Genomic DNA, 20,256 nt, shown 5'->3' with positions numbered 1-20,256 from the left:
TCCCTCTGTCGTCTACTTCGATATCTACCATTTTGTCAACTGTGCGACACTCTAGAGAAGGAAGCACAGTGCAGTCTTCCTCTGTGAAACAGCTTTGGAAGAAGACATTTAGTATTTCGGCCTTTAGTCTGTCATCCTCTGTTTCAGTACCATTTTGGTCACAGAGTGTCTGGGCATTTTGTTTTGATCCACCTACCGCTTTGACATAGGACCAAAATTTCTTAGGATTTTCTGCCAAGTCAGTACATAGAACTTTACTTTCGAATTCATTGAAAGCCTCTCGCATAGCCCTCCTCACACTACATTTCGCTTCGCGTAATTTTTGTTTGTCTGCAAGGCTTTGGCTATGTTTATGTTTGCCGTGAAGTTCCCTTTGCTTCCGCAGCAGTTTTCTAAGTCGGTTGTTGTACCACTGTGCCTCTTTCCCATCTCTTACGATCTTGCTTGCCACATACTCATCTAACGCATATTGTACCATGGTTTTGAACTTTGTCCAATGATCCTCAACACTATCTGCACTTGAGACAAAACTTTTGTGTTGAGCCGTCAGGTACTCTGTAATCTGCTTTTTGTCACTTTTGCTAAACAGAAAAATCTTCCTACCTTTTTTAATATTTCTATTTACGGCTGAAATCATTGATGCAGTAACCGCTTTATGATCGCTGATTCCCTGTTCTGCATTAACTGATTCAAATAGTTCGGGTCTGTTTGTCACCAGAAGGTCTAATATGTTATCGCCACGAGTCGGTTTTCTGTTTAACTGCTCAAGGTAGTTTTCAGATAAAGCACTTAAAAATATTTCACTGGATTCTTTGTCCCTGCCACCCGTTATGAACGTTTGAGTCTCCCAGTCTATATCCGGCAAATTAAAATCTCTACCCAGAACTATAACATGGTGGGGAAATCTACTCGAAATATTTTCCAAATTATTCTTCAGGTGCTGAGCCACAACAGCTGCTGAGCCCGGGGGCCTATAGAGACATCTAATTACCATGTCTGAGCCTGCTTTAACCGTGACCTTCACCCAAATCATTTCACAGTTCGAATCTCCGTCAATTTCCTTCGATACTATTGCACTTCTTATCGCTATAAACACGCCTCCCCCTTCACTGTCCAGCCTATCTCTGCGGTATACATTCCAATCAGAGTTTAGGATTTCATTACTGTTTACGTCTGGTTTTAGCCAACTTTCTGTTCCTAGTACTATATGGGCGTTGTGACCGTTTATTAATGAGAGCAGTTCTGGGACCTTTCTATAGACGCTCCTGCAGTTTACTATTAGCACATTAATATTGTTATTCCTTGTTGCATTTTGCCTACTCCTGCCTTGCCGTGTCTCAGGAGGCGTCTTGTCGGGCCTAGGGAGGGAATTCTCTAACCTAAAAAAACCCCATGTGCACTCCACACGTACTCCGCTACCCTCGTAGCCGCTTCCGGCGTGTAGTGCACGCCTGACCTATTCAGGGGGACCCTACATTTCTCCACCCGATAGCGGAGATCGAGAAATTTGCACCCCAGCTCTCCGCAGAATCGTCTGAGCCTCTGGTTTAAGCCTTTCACTCGGCTCCAAACCAGAGGACCACGATCGGTTCTGGGAACGATACTACAAACAGTTAGCTCTGATTCCACCCCGCGAGCGAGGCTTTCCGCCTTCACCAACTCCGCCAGCCGCCTGTACGAACTGAGGATGACCTCTGAACCCAGACGGCAGGAGTCATTGGTGCCGATATGAGCAACAATTTGCAGTCGGGTGCACCCAGTGCTATCTATCGCCGCCGGTAGGGCCTCCTCCACATCTCGGATGAGACCCCCCGGCAAGCAGACAGAGTGAACACTGGCCTTCTTCCCAGACCTTTCCGCTATTTCCCTAAGGGGCTCCATCACCCACCTAACGTTGGAGCTCCCAATAACTAATAAACCCCTCCCCCCGTGTGCCTGCTCGGACCTTGCTGAAGGAGCGGCCACATGTCCACTCACAGGCAGAGCGGGCGATGCCACACGGCCAGCCTCTTATGCTGGCGAACAGTTGAAAGCAAGGGGAAATTAAAGCCATAATTTTTTCCCGAGAGCATGCAGCTCTACTGTATTGTTCAATGATGATGGCATCCTCTCGGGTAAAATATTATGGACGTGAAATAGTCCCCTATTTGAAACTCCGGGAGGAGGCTACTCAGATGTCATCACGAAAAACAAAAGTGGCGTTCTACGGGTCGGATAATGTAATATTAAGTCTCTTAATCGGGCAGGAAGGATAGAAAATTTTGAAAGGGAATTGGACAGATTAAAGTTAGATGTAGTGAGAATTAGTAAAGTCCGCTGGGAGGAAGAACAGGGTTTCTGTCCAGATGAGAACAGTGTTGTAAATAGAAAGCCAAATAAGGGTGACGCAGGAGTGGGATTAATAACGAATACGAATATATGAATGCGGAAACGCTACTATGAACGTCATAGTGAACGTATGATAATAGCGAAAAAAGACACGAAGCCCCACTTACCACAGTAGTACCTGTTTATATGCCAACAAGTTCCCAGGTGACAAACAGATTTAGCGAACGTATGATGAGATAAGGGAAATTATTAAAACTGCTAAGGGGGTGAAATTTGATTGTGATGGTGGTTTGTAACCTGTTAGAAGGAAAAGGAAGAGAAGGACAGAGGGAAAGGAATGAAAGAGAAAGGTTTCTCGTTGAATTTTGCGCAGAGCACAATTTTATCGTTGCTAACACTGGATTTAAGAATCATGAAAGAAGGTTGTACACATGGAAGAGATCTGGGACACTGGAAGATTTCAAACTAATTATTAGTTGTAATACATAGATTCTGGAACCAGATTTTAAGCTGTATGTCATTTCCGGGGGCAGATGTGGACTGACCATAGTTTACCGGTTATAACCTGTAGATTAAAACTGAAGAATTAGCAGAAAGATAGGAAATTAAGGAGATGGATAAATTGAGAAACCTGAGGTTGGTGGGATATACTGAGAAAGTGTTAGGCAACTGTTGACTAGAACAGCGGAGAGGAATACAGCAGAAATCAAATGGGTAGTTTTGAGAGATGAAATAGTGAAGGCAGCAGAGGATCAAATAGGTAAAAAGATAGACTTGTAGAAATCCTTGGAAAAAACAGGAGATATTGAATGTAATTGACGTAAGGAGACAATGTAAAACTGCAGTAAACGAAGCAGGCGAAATGTAATACAAACGTGTAGAAAATGAGAGAGACAAACACTGCAGAATGACTAAGTAGGAATGGCAAGACCACAAATGTAAGGATTTAGACGCATATATGGCTAGAGGAAAGATAGATGCCACCTACAGGAAAATTAAAGAGGTCTTTGATGAAAAGAGAAGCAGCTGTATGAATATCAGATGAAAAACCAATCCTAAGCAAAGAAGAGAAAGCTGAAAGGTGGAAGGAGTATGTAGAAGGTATATACAAGGGAGATGTACTTGAAGACAGTATTATAAAAATGAAAGAGGACTTTGATGAAGAGGAGATGGGGGATATGATATTGCGAATAGAGTTTCACAGAACACGGAGAGACTGAAGTCGCCAAGGCACCGGGAGTACACGAAATTCCGTCAGAACTACTGACAGCCTTGGGTATCTGGTGTACAAGATGCACGAGTCAGGCGAAATATTCTCAGATTTAAGAAGAATGTAACAATCGCATTATCAAAGATACCAGTTGCTGACAGGTGTGAAAATTATCGAATTATCAGTTTAATAAGGCAAGGTTGCAAAATACTAAGACCAATTCTTTACAGAAAATTAAAAAAATTGATAGAAGTCGACCCCGGGAGGATGAGTTTGGAGTCCGGAGAAATGTAGAAACACGAAGACAATACTTTCATACGACATCTCTCAGAAGACAACTTAAGGAAACGCAAACCCTACATTTATAGCACTTTTAGTCTTAGAGAAAGCTTTTGGAAATGTTGACTGGAATACTCTCTTTCAAATTCTAAAGGTAGCAGGGTAAAATACAGGGAGCGAAAGGCTATTTTCAGCTCTTAGGAGAACCAGAAGGCAATTATAAAAATCGAGGGTGATGAAAGAGAAGCATTGGTTGAAAAGGGAGTGTGACTGATATGTAGCATATCCCCCATATTATTCAAAATGTAGTTTGAGCAAGCAGTAAAGGAACCGAAGAAAAAATTTGAGTAGGAATTAAAGTTTATTGAGAAGAAATAAAAACTTTAAGGTTAGCGGAGACTTTGTAATTCTGTCACAGACAGCAAAAGACTAGGAAGAGCCGTTTAATCCAATGTACAGTACCTTGAAAGGGTGACATAAGATGACATCTACAGATAACAAACACTGATAAAGGAATATAGTCTATAACACTAACTTCATGATACGCCACACTTCCTAACAACCTAACCTTAAGTTGCGTCACGAGAAAAGCCACGTATAACACTAGCATCGTTATTCGTTATACGCCACTCTTCCCTAACTACCGAAGTCCTGCCAAGGGAAAAGCCACGTATGACACATGCTAATGTCAGCCTCTGAGAGGATTTGGGAATTTGTTTTTTTGACCGCTTTTTTGCCTAGTGAATGAAGGTATCGGATTGCAATTTTGAACATACTGCAATAAATAGAAAAACTAAACAAGCTTTAAACTTCAGGGTTTGATGAAGGTAGTGAATTTCTTATACGAATAAAACAAATGAACGGTCTCCAGCCCAATTAGGCTCATGAATTTGGAAATATACCTTTAAGAAAATTAAATATTAGTTATTGTAGTTACTTTCATTAATATTTCCCTTTCAATAGACACAGAATACTAACGGACAAAGGGCACTCTGAGCTGTGTGTAGCAGCAGTCACCACTATTGCACGTACTAGTAACCATAGAAAGCAAATTCGTACCAAACTCACACTAATAATATCTACGCTCAATACTATTACTTGAATCCCTATTGAAATGTTGCTGCAAGAGATGCAGAACTAAAATTGGCCAGGAGGGTCTTCCGACTTAACTGACATAAATGCCACAATTAAAATAAATAATACCACAGTCACACTGTTTATACTCTCAATTACAGAAATATATCTGAATTCCTTAGTAGTAGTAACAGTCCATTTATCTTGGGGTGGGGACCCATAAACTGATTTTGTATCACTAGTCAAACTCTGATTATTTAAGTAGCAAAATTCAATTCAACTAAAATTAATTCTTAGCTTCACTTGAAGTAGTTTAGGTTTTTACTTTTCCAGGTAAATTATTCAACACTGAGCTCAATTAACTTAAAAAAATCGTTCATGATAGTAATCAAGGCTAAATTACGTTTCAATTGAGTTTGACTTATGTGCCTTTTCGTCATCTATGAAGCAGGTATTTTAGACAGTACATTTATACAGTCTTGCACTGAATTTGTGCAAAAAGAAACTTTGAAATAAACTGAGATCACTTTAGCAACAGTCTAACTAACTTCAACTCTTGTTAATCCTTGCACATTTGACACACACAAATAAATCACTGGTTCATTTCAAACAGGATACTCTGTTTTCCGAACATTTAGGAGAGGATCCTGCACAGGTTCATGATTACGAGAAAAGATATGGTTCTAAACACATGTTTATAGCACTTGGATTATTATTAAATCACTCACACAGGCTCTGATACATATCTGTATGCATCAAGTTGGTGGAGCAGTGGCGAAGTAGTGGTGGCAAGCGACGTGGGGGTTAACTGTACTCTCGGCTCTTGAAGTTTGAACACTCTGTACAATTTCTTCTTGGCGACGGATTTTTAACGTGTTAGAGTCATTCCTTACTGCCGAGAGTACAATGCAACAGCCAAATCGACATCCGAGGCAAAATTCCTTGCAAAGCGGCTTCCAGTTGCCTCCCTTGGCGCCGTCGATGTGTTCCGTGCAACGGCTACCCACTGACTACGAACCGTTCACACCAAGCAGCCGCCCAGTTAGACCGCCAAAACCACATTTTACATCGCGCCGAGCCACTTCCGTTGCGGAGGGACTTCCCCCACGTCTTTTACATATTACAAAAAACAAACGCCCTAAGCATGAACCACTTTCCAATTTACAAAGTTTTTCTTCTAAATATACACATATTATAAAATTTCATTAATTTAAAAATCATTTAGCTTTTTCCATACATACATTACAATAGTTTAACTTTCCTGTCACAATTCAATGACCTTAACTAACAAAGAACACACACTATAATTGTAGATACACAGTTACCTAATAAAACCTGCCACTAGTCGATATAAGTGTTACAAGTCGAACCAAATCAGGTGATGCTAAGCGTATTAGATTAGGGAATAAGGCACTTAAAGTAATAGATGACTTTTGCTATTTGGGAAGCAAATAACTGATGATGGCAGAAGTAGAGAGGATCTGAAATGTAGGCTGGAAATGGCAAGAAAAGCGTTTCTGAAGAACAGAAACTTGTTAACATCGAATGTACATTTAAATGTTGGGGACTCTTCTTTGTAAGTATTTGTATGGAGTGTAGCCATGTATAGAAATGGAACAGTTTACAAGAAGAAATAGAAGTTTTTGAAGGGTAGTGTTACAGACCAGTGCTGAAGATTAGATGGGTAGATCACGAAGAGGGAGATCAAGAGATCAACACATTAAACGGACTGAGAAGGATGTGGTCTGCAGTAGTTAGTCGGAGTTGCTTTCATGGGACAGAGTAGCATGAAGAGCTGCGTCAAACCAGTCTTCGGAGGGACGAGCAACTCAACCAACTACTCATAAACAAAGGAAAATGTGACCCTTGGTGAAAAATTAAATTTCAGATGATACGTATTGGTAATCACAACTTATTTTATAGCCTACATTATATTAAGGATACACAATGTACCGCTGGAAAAACCACAAGAAATGAAATTATTAAAGATAATCCTGTCTTACGAGGGAGCTCGCAGAGATTATCAGCTTAAACAAATAATGTTACCTTTGGGAGAGGATGCGCCAAGCGTCTACATCGATTACCCCATTCTCAGATAGAACGGTATGGAATATGATCTAATGGCATTGATGTTCACTTCATGCTTCTAAATTGAATGTATTGCCATTTAAGACTGTTGCTGACGCCACATGGCATCTACACATAAACGTTTTCGTTACACTACACAGACGATAAAATAGGCGTACTTATAGCGTTTTATAATTTGTCTAGTAGCTGTTGTTCGGAATGGTATTGTTGGGAACAGGAAGGGTGTTTAGGGAATTTTAAATATACTGAACAAGGTGTCAGTCAGTGGTAGAATAATGTCCGGACTTGCGAGTATTGATGGGTATTGAAAAGTTTTCAATTTTATATGAAAGTGAAAATACTGTACGGTAAAGGTCGCCATCGGGAAATATTAGTTCATTTGTTCACAAACATACAGATCCTTGTTGCGATATGTTCTGGAGACAGTTATTAAAATATGGATTGCAACAATAGTGGAGGCAGTACGTGAATAGGTGTTCTGAATGACTGGTCTGTCCGTGGCGAAGATGGGTACAGTCATTAGAGATTTTCCCTTATGTTTGTAGTAGTAGGTTGGTTGAATTAAGGTGTATGTATTTCATTTGGTTAAGGAGTTACTGGATTTGCAACTGTGACAGGTTGGACAGTATTTTATACTGCTGTCTTTAAGAATTACAACACCATGAGGAATGCATGTAATATACGTCATATTGCCATATGAAAGTCTTCAGTGTTTCTGTGCAACTGTGCAAAGCAGGCAGTAGTAATACCATCTACATTCTGTTTACAGGGTGAATCAGCTGCTCCTACCTACGTGTTTTATGCAACCCACTAAGGCTTAAAAAACCACATGCGAGAGTTTCTCTCGCTCGCTATTCGCAAACCATTAGCACTAGAGAAAAGATGAACAAGATCTTTTTGTAAGAAATTTAACTTAGTTTTCGACAGAGGACACTACTTTCGAGTTTTTCAAGAAAACTAAGGGAGAAGGGATTGATAATCTTCTATCGGAATTTCTAAAATCACTGAGGAAAGTGGCAACAAAACGACTATCCACGTTGGTATGTAGAATGTATGGGACTGGTTATAAATCATCACACTTTAGGGAAAACATCATCCACTTAGTTCCCAAGACTACAAGAACTTACAAGTGCCAAATTTACCTCCCAATCACCTTAAGAGCTCACGCATCTAAGCTGCAAGTTGTTGACAAAAATACTATGCAGAAAAACGAAAAAAACTGAAGATCAGTTAGGCGACGATCAATTCGACTTTAGGGAAGGTGAAGACACCAAATAGGCAGCTCTGATACTGGGAGAAAGACGAAGGAAAAATCAAAATGCGTTCATAGAGCTTATCGACTTGGAGAATGCGTTCGGCGATGTAAAGTAGTGCAAGGTGTTCGGAATTCTAGTAAAAACAGGGGTAAAGTATAGAGAAAGGCTTCTAATTTACAATATATGCAAGACCCATGAGGGAAGGATAAGATTGGAAGACAAAGAATGAAGTTATCGGATTAAAAAACAGTGTAACACAGTATTAGTCTTTGACCCCTACTGTTCAATCTACGCATCGAAGAAGCAATGGTGGAAATAACAGGTAGGTCCAAGAGTGATATTAAAAGTAAGGGTGAAAAACCAGCAGTGATAAGATTTGCTGATGATATAGCTATCCTCAATGAAAGTAAAGAATTACGGGATCTGTAGAATGTAATGGGAACTCTGACGAATACAGGATATGATCTGAGAGTAAATCGAAGAAAGACGAAAGTATTAAGAAGTAGCAAAACTGAGAACAGCGAGAAACTTAAAATCTATTTTAGTAATCATGAAGTAGATGAAACTAAGGAATTCTGCTACCTAGGCAGAAAAATAACTCATGGCGGACATTAAAACAAGACTAGCACGGGCAAAAATCTACTAGTATCATAAAAAAGGAAAAAAAATGTCAGATAATATACGTTTGGGCCATAGCATTCTATGACGGTGAATCATGGACTGTGGGAAAATATGAACAGAAGAGAATCGAAGCAATTGAGATGTAGTGCTACAGAACAATATTGAAAACTAAGTAAGGAATGAGTAAGTTCTTTGCAGAATCGACGAGGAAAGGAATATATAGAAAACACTCACAACAGGAGTGGACATCACGATAGGACATGTTTTAAGATATCAGGGAATAACTTCCACGATACTAGAGGGAGCCGTAGAGCGTAAAAAGTGGCGCGAAAGACAGAGATTGGAACACATCTATCGTATAATTGTGGGAGTAGTTTGCAAGGGTTACTCTGAGATGAAAAGGAATTAAAGCCAGAAGTCTGGCGACACAAGAAGAGAAAGTTTAAAGTTGGCTCGAAGACTGGAGAAATCACCCCAACGTCGTTTCTTGTAGAAAAGTGAAGGGGCGTATGAGCGTAAGGTCCACAGCAAAACTATGTATGTTATGGTAGGAATATAACAAAGGATGGTGCTAATGACAGTGGCGTCACTGAAAGTGCATCAGCTGCCGGTGATTTCAGAATTCTGGTAACGGCAGATAATGAAACGAAAGACAATACAGGTGATGACAAAGGGCGAGAATGTGGTAACATCTGGACGATGTTAATAACGATAATAATGATGAATAGCGACACAGAGGAAAGACGCAAGTGATAATAAATTCTAATGACTGACGATTGATGGCGTGGAAGACGACACTTCTGGCGGTGACGCTTCACACGTGGATTAGCGCCGAGGAAAAAAGTTATTTCCCCACAAGAACAGCAGTAAATCCCGATATTTTCACTGGATGGTTTCTGGTGAGGATACATCGCATGAAGATGGCTACTAGGAAGCTCGTCAAAACACTGCGAAAACACGACGACATGCATCGATCTATAACACAGAGTCAAACTGGGGTAATGGTGGGGTAGTTACATTAATTAAAAGAAAAAGAAGTTGGGGTAAGCCACTTTGAACAGCTGACTGTATACACTATCGTACCCACGACTGAATCAAAACCATGACAACCCTTAGTAGTTCAGGTTTGCAGGATGAACCAGAATTCCAAAGACAAACTTTGGAGTTCGTTGACTCAAACCGTCCGAATATTTTGTTGCAAGGAACCCAGTGTCTCTAGCGGCCCCCTACAAAACTACTGAACTTGGTTTGGTTTCTCGTCCCAATTAGCTCTGTATCAGTATTGCACTGGAAGCAGTGCACAATTGTGCAAATGTTGAAGGTATGTGCTGTGTATCTTGTCTGAAAACACACTTGTTCGCCCTCAAGCTTGTAGGCACTACTGCACGGTTCTGTCTCGTGTATTTCTTTATTTTTTGTGGTTTGTTAACCGTAATTTAACAGTGACACATAGCAGTACGGGTAATGGTTAGTGACGAAGAGCTGGCCGATAAGCGCACCGTGCATGGCTTCTCTGAACGTAATAGAAGTGCGCTACGACAACGGTACGCTGAGTGTTCCCACAACGACGAAAACCACAGCTCAGTACTCGGGCACCCACGTGTGCGTTGTTGCATTACTACGCATTGGGTGTTATACAGTTTGGCTATTACGTATTACCGGCTTCCTAACTGATGTCAAGCCATTATCACAGAAACAAGGATTACTGCCGTAACAAATAGAATAAATATTAATCACACCATTATTCTGGGTAACAAGCAACTGGCAAGTATGAGTCACTGATACCGAAATACTTAGAAGGAATCTCTGACCAACCTGCGAATGTTTATGAGTGGAGTTCGGGTTCATGCTGTATGCTCATACTAGCTCTGTATATCGTGAAGAGATTGGAAGAAAGTATGAAGAGATAAAGTACACTATTCAGTATATTGGGAGACACGCAAATTAAATTGATGGAAGGAAAAGGAAGAGAGGGGGAAATGTAGGAGAACGTCAACTAGGGGAGGGAAGGGACTGGTTGAAAAGAAAGGAAACCTGGTAGAATTTTTACACAAATTTCGATTGAAGCACTCAAAGAACCGTAAACGTAGGTTTTATTTGTGGAGGCGATCAAGACGCACGGGAAATATTGAGACAGATAATTTATAGAATGACATCTAGGATACAGATTTTCAACTTCAAAACAAGCAGATGTTGACGCCAACCATAATTTGTCGGTTAAGAGATGCAGTTAACAATGAAGGAAATACAAAACCATTGGAAGTGATGGAATCAAATTTGAAACAACCGGAAAACACTGACAGTTTCGAAACCATCACTAGGCAGGGACTGACAGAAATGAATAAAATAAATCTAATACAGCATGACTGGTTTGTTTTGAGAAATGGAATGGTGAAGATTCGTAAAGAATAGCTAACTGCCAAGAAACCTTCGTTAGATATATTCGGATAACATGGAATAATCGAGACGTCAAAAATATGAATCTAACAGAACGTACAGATTACAAAAGCAGTCGAAACAATGCCCGGGGAGTAGACAACATTCCATTGGAACTACTGATGGCCTTGGGAGACCCAGTCCTGAGAAATATCTACCATCTGGAGAGGAAGATGTCTGAGACAGGCGAAAGCCCCTGAGACTTCAGGAGAAATATATTCATTCCAATTCTAAAGAAAGCAGGTGTTGACAGATGTGAAAATTACCGAAGTATCAGTTTAATAAGTCACAGCTGCAAAATACTATCGCGAATTCTTTACAGAAGAATGGAAAAACTGGTAGAAGCCGACCTCGGGGAAGTTCAGTTAGGATTCCGTAGATATGTTGGAACACGTGAGGCAATACTGACCTTACGACTTATCTTAGAAGAAAGACCTACGTTTCTAGCATTTGTACACTTTGAGAAAACTTTTGACAACGTTGACTGTAATATTCTCTTTCAAATTCTAAAGGTGGCGGGGTAAAATACGGGGAGTGAAAAGCTACTTACAATTCGTACAGTAACCGGTGCTCTAGGGGGAGCGTCTTTGATTCATAATCAAAACGTCTTCGGTCCCGGGTTCGATCCCTGCTACTGCCAAAATTTTGATAAATAATCAGCATTGGCGGCCGAAGACTTCCGGCATAAGAAGTCAGCCTCATTCTGCCTTGTCAAAGAGGGCGGAGGAGCGGATAGAGGGCACTCTCTTGTCCTAGGGATGAGAAATTGCCCCTAAAGGCGGAAGAATCGGCAATGATCAACGACATGAGGATACAGAAGGCAATGGAAACCACTACATTAAAGACACGTAACGTGTATCCACAGGACATGTGGCCTGTAGTTGAGAAGTGTCATGATGATCTCTCCATCGGCAAAAGATTCCAGAATAGTCCCCCATTCAGATCTCCGAGAGGGGACTGCCAAGGGGGAGGTTACCATGAGAAAAAGATTGAATAATCAACGAAAGGATAATGTTCTATGACACGGGGCGTGGAATGTAAGAAGCTTGAACGTGGTAGGGAAACTAAAAAATTTGAAAAGGGAAATGCAAAGGCTCAATCTAGATATAGTAGGGGTCAGTGAAGTGAAGTGGAAGGAAGACAAGGATTTCTGGTCAGATGAGTATCGGGTAAAGTCAACAGTAGCAGAAAATGGTATAACAGGTGTAGGATTCGTTATGAATAGGGAGGTTGGTCAGAGGGTGTGTTAGTGTGAACTGTTCAGTGACCGGGTTGTTCTAATCAGAATCGACAGCAGCCCAAAACCAACAACGACAGTTCAGGTATACATGTCGACGTCGCCAGCTGAAGATGAACAGATAGAGAAAGTTATTGAGGATGTTGAAAGGGTAATGCAGTATGTAAAGGGGGACGAAAATCTAATAGTCATGGGCGACTAGAATGCAGTTGTAGGGGAAGGAGTAGAAGAAGAGGTTTACATTAGAATATGGGCTTGGGACAAGGAATGAAAGAGGAGGAAGACTAATTGAGCTCTGTAACAAGTTTCAGCTAGTAGTAGCGAATGCCCCATTCAAGAATCACAAGAGGAGGAGGTATACTTGGAAAAGGCCGGGAGATACGGAAGATTTCAATTAGATTACATCATGGTCAGACAGAGATCCCAAAATCAGATACTGGATTGTAAGGCGTTCCCAGGAGCAGATATAAACTCAGATTACAATTTACTAGTGATGAAGAGTAGGCTGAAGTTCAAGACATTAGTCAGGAAGAATCAATACGCTAAGAAGTGGAATACGCTAAGAAGTGGGAAACGGAATTTCTAAAGAATGATGAGATACGTTTGAAGTTCTCTAACGCTATAGATACAGCAATAAGGAATAGCGAAGTAGGCAACACAGTTGAAGAGGAATGGACGTCTCTAAAAAGGGCCATCACAGAAGTTGGGAAGGAAAACGTAGGTACAAAGAAGTTAGCTGCGAAGAAACCATGGGTAACAGAAGAAATACTTCAGTTGATTGATGAAATGAGGAAGTACAAACATGTTCCGGGCAAATCAGGAATACAGAAATATAAGTCGCTGAGGAAAGAAATAAATAAGAAGTGCAGGGGTGCTAAGACGAAATGGCTGCAGGAAAGATGTGAAGACATCGAAAAAGATATGATTGTCGTGACAGACTCAGCATACTGGAAAGTCAAAACAACCTTTGGTGACATTAAAAGCAACGGTGGTAACATTAGGAGTGCAACGGGAATTCCACTGTTAAATGCAGAGGAGAGAGCAAATAGGTGGAAAGAATACAGTGAAAGCTTCTATGAAGGGTGAAGATTTGTCTGATGTGATAGAAGAAGAAACAAGAGCCGATTTAGAAGAGATAGGGGATCCAGTATTAGAATCGGAAATTTTAAAGAGCTTTGGAGGACTTACGGTCAAATAAGGCAGAAGGGATAGATAACATTCCATCAGAATTTCTAAAATCATTGGGGGAAGTGGCAACAAATTGACTATTCACGTTGGTGTGTAGAATGTATGAGTCTGGCGACATACCATCTGACTTTTGGGAAAGCATCATCCACACAATTCCGAAGACGGCAAGAGCTGACAAGTGCGAGATTTATGGCACAATCAGCTTAACAGCCCATGCATCGAAGCTGCTTTCAAGAATAATACACAGAAGAATAGAAAAGAAAATTGAGAATGCGCTAGGTGACGCAAGCTGTTCGAGATTGCCTAAATGCATGTTGTACCTTCCCACCATGTGACCGACGCAGTTCCGAGGGGAGAAACGAGAACAGAAGCCGAGAGCAAAACCGTGGTAAGCTAGAAGGCCCTACTATAAGGGACGGACTGGACACCCACGTCGACCGCCTACCACTAACACTACCACCCCCACGTTTTAGTGTGAGACTTTTCGCGTCTCTGTTACGTCAAGGACCACCCCCCAGCCTATGTTAAAAGCTAGAGCCCACCAGAAAAACAGTTTAGATCTTACGATAACACAAAAAGGGCCACTACCACCCGAAAATTTTAGCGTGAGACTTTTTCGCGTGTCTGTTACATTAGGACCACCCACCAGCCCATGTTAAAAGATAGAGCCCTCCAGAAGAAAAGTATGGATCTTACGATAACGCTAAAAGGACCACACCAGCTGCAGGTATTAGCGTGAGACTTTTTAGCGTCTCTGTTACGTTGCAAACTTTAAAAACATTGCCCCACCACGAAAAGTATAGCGTTTCTCATTAGATAGAAAGATTTTTTGTAGGCGGAGCTTAAGGTTAACATTGAGACCCTGATTGGTCAGATGAAAACACAGCCAGATAGTTTTTTTTTTAATCAACTTCGGGAAATTGTAGTAAGGAGAAGTTAGTAAGAGTTGCTACCGAGATGGCGAGGTGAGTGGAGCTGTGCTGCCCGCCGCTGCCCTGACGCTGCCAAAACACCGACAAGGTAATGAACGCACGCGCTGCCGCAGTTTTGAGCGCATAATGCTTCACTCAGAACTGCAGAAGTCTCATCTGTTACACCCCTTTTTTCGCGTAATACTAGTGTCGATCGTTAATTAAAACTTATGGTGTTCACATTTGCCACTTGAAGAACAGATCTGAAACGCGATGATTCTTCTCTTATATAGTTATTGAGTAGCCACATCAGCCACTGTCATTTATGACAAGTTAGATAGATAATTAAAGATAATTGAGGGTCACTGTAGACCATTTTGATAGTTTTCTCTTTTGTGAAACTTAAATTAAACCTAGATTATAGATGTGATATGGCATAGGTCATCCTTCGATCCATTGTAGAACTTGGAAACCCACTCAGGGAATATTCGTGCACATTTTTGTTGAACGCAGTTGGTTTTTACCATCCTGTATTAAAACATCTCCTTTTATCAATAGTGCAATTTATAAACAATGTTTTGTGAGTAGAATAAAATTTCCAATGGTAAACTTAACTGCTTTTTCGACGTTATTTTACCAGCTAACTAAAAATAGGAAAGCCTTGAACCCCTTCCACTAAATTTAGTTAGTATTAAGATTCTTTTACAGGGAGTGCAGTGGAGCTGACGCTGAGATCATTTAGTAATTGGTTATATCATCGCTAGTCTCACTGAACTCTTCTGAATTCTACATGTCATGTGTGGTGTGGCATCTTCTTACCAGCAACAGGTCACAGGTTCAAACTAGTTAATTCTCTAAAAAACACGTTCAGAGCGTCGTTGTGCGCAAGTGGTGGGGAGACACGATATAGAACAAACAGACACCACCATGAACGTTTAGAAAATCTCGACCCTGGTAGGATGGTAAAATACCATGATTGAAGGTCTACCACTTGCCGAACTAGGTCAGAAAAATACCTGCTGAAAAATTTTCGTAGTAAAATTTTTTTTCTAGAATTGTACATAGTCGAAAACAGTAGCTGCAGCTATAGATAGTAAAAGTGTTCCAGAAAAAGTGAAAATTCTAGCAAACACAATAGCATAATTAAGTTATGAATTTTAATATTGTTAGAATTAAGTTTTCTCTCCAATGCAAGCGCACAGGTGGCGGATACATCGTTGACAAGTTGGTTCTGACCCAACAACTAAGTGAATGGTTTGTCAGTCTTGGTAGTGTCAAGTCGAGTGAAAAAAAAGTTTATGAAACGCGTGAGATCGTATGAGCGCATGTTGACTCGACGTAGTGCGCGTGAATTGCTTTTAAAACATAAAATAAGGGATTCGGAAAATTAGCAATGGCAGATCAAGACCTTGACCGAATTGAGGTAGACACCCAGCATGAAAATGGACAGAGAATAGAGGACAGTACAACAGACGATGCAGTATCGCGAGAAACAGGACATACAACGCACCATAACGAGGATAATTACGTCAAGGCATAGAAAACGTAAGTCAGCGTACGACAGAGGAGCACGAAAGTAGAGAGACAATCGATGACGATTCTAACTTGCGTCTTGAATACGTAGAACCCATAGTACAAGTAATCAGAGCTCCCTCACCACAGAGTACAAGGAATGCGGGCAGAAACGTGTTACAGCACAGTTCAATGCAATCCGTTGCGATCCAACACTTGGGCGAAAACACAGAGCGTAGGACGTCGGAAGAAAACGCAATAGGACCCACCAATCTGGCAGAATTATTACAACAAATTACGGAAACCATGACAAGGCAAAATAAAGACATAGCGAACCAAATTCAAATTCAGAATGCAGAAACCACGAGACAAATGCGTGAGATTAAAGAACAAAACAAAAAATTTCAGTTACACCGAAGTCATATTGAAGACGAGGCAAAAGAATCTCGAGAAGTGATAGGAAACTTAATAACAGGTTACAATCAGTTGAGAACAGACATTGACAAGGTACAAGCGGACGCACAAACATTGCTTAATGACACTGAGGACGAGATCAAAACATTACGTAACAACACCCACGGAGAAGTCAAGAAACTAGAGAAACAGATAAACGAAATTACTAGACGAGCAGCAGGTACAGTGCGTGAAATTGTTGAAAACAGTGTGTTACACAAAGGTATCACAAAAGCAGCGCTGAAAACATATGATAACCGCATAGTCAAAATAGAAGCGCAAACGAAGCGACAATTTCAGAAATTGCGAACAGAGTTGTTGCAAATCATTGAAGAGCGTAGTGAACAGGATCGAACAAGCACAGAGTCTGCAACCACATCCGTATCTCTAACAGCACCGGAAAAACAAACAATTAACGAAGATATTACGCATTCTAATTCCAATCACAGGCGGAAAGTAACATACGTGAAATCAGATAGCTTGCACAGCAACAAACACGTTTCGAGATTCTTGATGAACAAACGTCGTCACAAACACATGCGGAACCACAAATGTATGTTTCAAGACAGTTTGGATCGTGCAATGAAGCAGCAAGGTTAGCCAGACAAGATACCCAACCAATACGTGACAATGGAAAGACAGGTCGCGAAGAGTACAGTGCAATGCATTCAGCTACACGTTCACAACCGATGGAAGAAAATTATTGCGTACCACTACAACGATACTACGCAAGGGTAGGCGAAAGCTACAGTGGACAATATCCAATGGATCTATCACAACAGGAAAGAACGACGTGAGAAATGATCAGAAACAAAAGTGGCGAAGAATCGCGAATTTCATATGGAACTAAGACGAAGTACGACAACGATCATTTCCTCACAGTCCGAAAATTTCATCACTGTAGAGAAGGAAACTCATTACATCCACGAACTTTTATTGATCAGTTCCTAGTAGGATTACCAGAACACTGGACGCTAGCACACAAATTAGACTTTATATTTGCACACATGTCAGGAACAGTCGCAGAAACCATGCAGAATGTTGCAGCGACATGCCGATCGTACGAAGATTTCAGAGAGAAGTTTCTCTCACGATATTGATCAAGCGAAGCACAGAACAGAGTGAAGTACGAATTATTACAGAACCCATATTTTGAAAAGTCAGGAGAGAAGAGTCCGGTGAAATTTTTCGAAGTAATGGCAAACAGAAATCAATGCTTAGATGTACCATACAGTGTCGGAGTTGATTAAATTATGCACGATGAAGCTACCATTGAAATACCAGCAAACATTAGTAGGTCGCGGAAGTAATGACGTCGAAGCATTTAAAGGAACTAGAGTTCATATTTTCGGAAGATGACGCAAGAAAAAGGCGAAGCGCACGTGAAAACGAATGCAAAAAGCAGTGGAATCCACATGACACAGTACGAAGAAACAATAATTACGAACCACGTGATAACTTCGCACCAAGAAACGACAATAGATTTCAACAAAAACCAGTTATGGATTTAGAAGAGAATATGGCAATAACTATAATTCACCCAAGAACGGCAACAAGTATTACAGAGGGAATAACGACAACCGGAACGGGTACTGGAGAACCAATAGACCGACAAATTATCAACAAAGAAACCACTATCAACAAGCTGAACAAGGAAAGCGAATGCAGATAAGAGAGCTGGAGGTAAGACCACAAACCCCAATAAAAGTTCTAGTTGACAGCTAAGCGCCCATGCCAAAGAGAATGACGCACCGACCCAGGACAATTGCAGCACTTTGAACAGAGAAGTAAAAATCTTATCTCGAGAAGAGAAGAAGGAAGTAACAAATCCGCAGGGACCAGATGAAAACGAAGACAGAAAATAACAATATCGTGTTGGGACGAAATTATTTGGGAGAATACTGACTAGGAAGATGAATTACCAGAGGCAGGCACAACGAATGTAGGAGGAAAGGACGAAGTAATGAGTATTGCAGAGCTATTTGAGATGGAAACCAGGGAAAGCGAATTCAATGAGGATAGTGCGCAGTCGACAGAAGTTGAAAATAAGTTACGAGTGGGCACACAACCCAACGTATATAATGAAGCAAGTTATGAAGCGATAATTAGAGCATTTAGACGCGATTATGTGGAAGTAGCGACGAAGAAGGAGAAGATAGACGAGGATGAGGAAAAAGTAGAGGATGTAGAAAAAAGCGTAAATGAAGGAAGAAATAGAAAAGAGGAAACAAAAGAGAGAGAAGTAGCAGTCGAAGCTTATCCTACAGAAAGTTCAAATTCACAAGGGAAATTCCTAAAAAGATTCATGTATGATTCAGTGGAGGATTCGTTGATGCAAGAAGAAGAAGAACAGAGCCAACCCTTTCAAATTCAACCAATTGTGAAGGCCATGGTAAAGCATATCCCAGTCAATATTGTAATTGATAGCGGAAGTGAACTGGCTGCGATCTCAGTAAATTTATTCATGTAGTGTTATGCCAATGAGGAATTGCCAGTTCTGAAAACACGTAAGATTAAAGTAAGAGGTCCTATTAGAAACAATGCTGTGGAAGTTACGAGACAAACAAGGTTAATTCTTTCGTGCCAAGGTCAAAAGATCGAAGCCAACTTCGTGATTATACCTAAACTAACTGTAACTTTGATTATAGGTGCAGGTTTTTTAAATGAGAGACGAGCGATAATAGATATGGGGAAAGGTAGCGTAACATTCCCGAATTTCACACTTCTCTTTGAGCAAAAGCTAAAATTAGAAGAGATACCAGTTATAAACAAACAATTAAGAATGACGCGAGATAAAGAGGATGAAGAATTAGAATGGTATGCACAAAAGAAGGAATCGCTTCAACTCATGTTATAAGTCCATAAAGAAATCGACGAAAAATTGTAAGAAGTTCAAGGTATTTCAGACAACAGTAAAAGAGAATGAGAGGGTATTTTACGAGATAAATCAGAGGTATCTTTACCTAAGGCTGGCAGTATTAAACACTTTCAGTACAAGTTTTAAGATTAATTTTATTACTGGTAAATAATCAGCACAATATTTCAAGATTATGTTGCAGATACGATTGTCAGGAGAAAGAAGAATGAAGAGAGAGGAAGGTGGGAATAATAAAGCAGTTTCAATAATAACACCAATAGTACCATAGATTAAGGTGCAGGGATAAAGCGTAGATAGTCTAACAGTATGAAATACTAAAATGCTATACGCCACGACACTACACAAAAATAAAAAAACGAATTTGAGGATTCTGGAGTAGACGTTTAGACCCAAATATCTTAGAATTGTATCATGGAAAGGGCGCCGAAATTTGTAAAGCTTTTTAAGAAGGCGTAAAACAAGTAGGTACTAGACATATGCTAGATGATAATAAGTAAAACTTTTTGTAAGAACCATTGCAAAAACTCCAGCAAGGAAGAGATGCAACGACCCACAAGTTGCAACGCGAGAAGTATCAAGAAAGAAAAGGATGTAACTAGCAAGACACGAGGACAGCGAGACCAACAGAAGGCCCTTGTATAGAAAGTGGGCAATAAATTTGCCAGCTAGGTGGAACCTTGCTGGGATGGAACAGGGAGCCGCACAGTGACAGTCTTGCAGAGACGCCACGGGACGCCAGAAGAGACTGGTGCAGGGACACTGGATTTTCACCGCTCATAAACCCC

The sequence above is a fragment of the Schistocerca gregaria genome, chromosome 5 (genome assembly GCF_023897955.1).
Source record: "Schistocerca gregaria isolate iqSchGreg1 chromosome 5, iqSchGreg1.2, whole genome shotgun sequence".
In the NCBI taxonomy this organism is placed as follows: Eukaryota; Metazoa; Arthropoda; class Insecta; order Orthoptera; family Acrididae; genus Schistocerca; species Schistocerca gregaria.
This window is presented reverse-complemented; position numbering follows the sequence as displayed.